Below are 2,500 nucleotides of genomic sequence, written 5' to 3'. Positions count from 1 at the left end.
GATGGGCATGTATATGTATTCTTGAGCAGGGGGACCTTGCGGGCGCTGCAGGATTTCAGTCCTTCACGGCGTAGTGTGTTACCAATTGTTTTCTTGGTGACAATGGTCCCAGCTGCCTTGAGATCATTGACAAGATCCTCCTGTGTAGTTCTGGGCTGATTCCTCACCGTTCTCATGATCATTGCAACACCACGAGGTGAGAACTTGCATGGAGCCCCAGGCCGAGGGAGATTGACAGTTCTTTTGTGTTTCTTCCATTTGCGAATAATCGCTCCAAATGTTGTCACCTTCTCACCAAGCTGCTTGGCGATGGTCTTGTAGCCCATTCCAGCCTTGTGTAGGACTACAATCTTGTCCCTGACATCCTTGGAGAGCTCTTTGGTCTTGGCCATGGTGGAGAGTTTGGAGTCTGATTGATTGATTGCTTCTGTGGACATGTGTCTTTTTTACAGGTAACAAGCTGCGGTTAGGGGCACTCCCTTTAAGAGTGTGCTCCTAATCTCAGCTCGTTACCTGTATAAAAAACACCTGGGAGCCAGAAATCTTTCTGATTGAGAGGGGGTCAAATACTTATTTCCCTCATTAAAATGCAAATCAATTTATAACATTTTTGACATGCGTTTTTCTGGATATTTTTGTTGTCTTGTTTCTGTCTTTCACTGTTCAAATAAACCTACCATTAAAATTATAGACTGATCCTTTCTTTATCAGTGGGCAAACGTACAAAATCAGCAGGGGATCAAATACTTTTTTCCCCCACTGTATGCATGCACGCACACACACATGAACACAAGCACTCACACACACACACACACGCACGCACGCACGCACGCACAGATGAACACAAACACACTTGCACGCACACATGAACACACACACACACACACACACTACACATACACTTACTCTCTCTCTCTCTCTCTCTCTCTCTCTCTCTCTCGCTCTCAATATATATATATATTTATCTCTCACCATTTCTTTGCTTTTCTCCACCCTCTATCTTTCTCTCACCTCCTTTTGTCTCTCACCCCACCCCATTCTATCTCTCTAACTCTCTCTTTCCTCTCTCCTCTCCAGAGATACTCTTTGGGTCTAAATACATTTATTTTGTCATAACCTATAGATTAACCCTCATAGTCTCTCTAGATCACTTTATATCTCATTAGACCATTTGCTCCTCTCCTCTCTCTGTGCTGTCTGTCTGTCTGTCTGTCTGTATCCCTTCTCTCCTCCTTCTGTGCTATCTTTCTGTCTGTCTCTATTCCTCTCTTCCCTCCGTGTTATCTATCTGTCTGTCTATTTCTACCTTTTCACTCATCAATCAGCTCTCGCAGTCTCACTGCGGAATCCGACAATTGTCTATAAACGTAACATTTTGAAGGTTACGTTTAGGCATGAATTCTGAATGGTTAAGTTAAGGGTTAAGGTTTGGGGAAGGGTTAAACCAAAAAAACAAAAGCGTGTGCCTAACTTTGAGATTGAAGACATGGCCCTCGGAGCCAGATGTTAAGTTAAGGGTTAAGGGTTAAGGGTTAAGGTTTGGGATAGGGTTAAAACAAAAACAACTCCACGGTTAAGTTGAGGCATTCAGTCTGAATGCTTAAGGTAAGGGTTAAGGTTGGACGGACGTCGAGTTTCGAAGTGGATCTTGAGCAACCTGGCTGCTCCCCTCAATATTTCTACTGGTATCTGTGTGTCTACCTCTATGTGTTTACTTCCCATCAGTGCGTGACTGGGCCTCTGTGTTAGAACCCAGAGTCCTGAAGGAGGTAAAGTAGTGTGGGCAAAAGGGAACATTGAACATGCACATGAATGGCTATAGACTAATACACACATGCACGCCACTCACACACACACTCAATCCTATGGGTACACACATCATAAACAAAACAGTCTTATGCCGCATAAACAGAAACACACGCTTAGATCTGTGTGAACATAAATTGTAGAAGAGAGTATACGCAGCAATACACTCTGGGACAGCTTTGTGCTTTGAGCTATTCACTAGAGCTAAACCAGTGGAGGTATAACACACACACACACGCACAGCTTTAAAACACCATGTCGCCGGCCGCACAGAGTTCATTGGGCTTTTCACAGCTGAATACGCACACAAACACACACATAGCATGCCGTAACAGACTGTGTCAAAGCCTACAGTGACAGACGGATACGATTACTCACCTGCCACAGTACACCGCAATTACAAAGGACAGCACAAACACAAAGGACACACACACACACACACACACAGACACAGACACACACACACACACACACACACACACACACACACACACACACACACACACACACACACACACACACACACACACACACACACACACACACACACACGACACACACACACACACACACACACACACACAGAGCATCACACATTCACACACCCTAGCAGGATCAAAGTCAATCTTAATGATTGTGGGGGCAAATAGAAATGCATTCTACCTGGACACTTGGCAACAACAAACCCACCACT

General features: G+C 44.6%; 1 protein-coding gene and 1 long non-coding RNA gene across 2 annotated transcripts in view; one reads left to right on the top strand and one right to left on the bottom strand.

The window, feature by feature from the left end:
* The window catches only part of LOC106604826 (dedicator of cytokinesis protein 2), a 156,511-nt gene that overhangs the window by 102,614 nt on the left and 51,397 nt on the right, over window positions 1-2,500 (top strand). The window lies entirely within an intron of this gene.
* The window catches only part of LOC145879516 (uncharacterized), an 11,842-nt gene that overhangs the window by 8,952 nt on the left and 390 nt on the right, over window positions 1-2,500 (bottom strand). The window lies entirely within an intron of this gene.

The sequence above is a fragment of the Salmo salar genome, chromosome 05, assembly GCF_965601325.2.
Source record: "Salmo salar chromosome 05, fSalSal1, whole genome shotgun sequence".
In the NCBI taxonomy this organism is placed as follows: Eukaryota; Metazoa; Chordata; class Actinopteri; order Salmoniformes; family Salmonidae; genus Salmo; species Salmo salar.
Note: the sequence above shows the minus strand (reverse complement) of the source record. Positions and strands in the feature narration are given on the sequence as shown.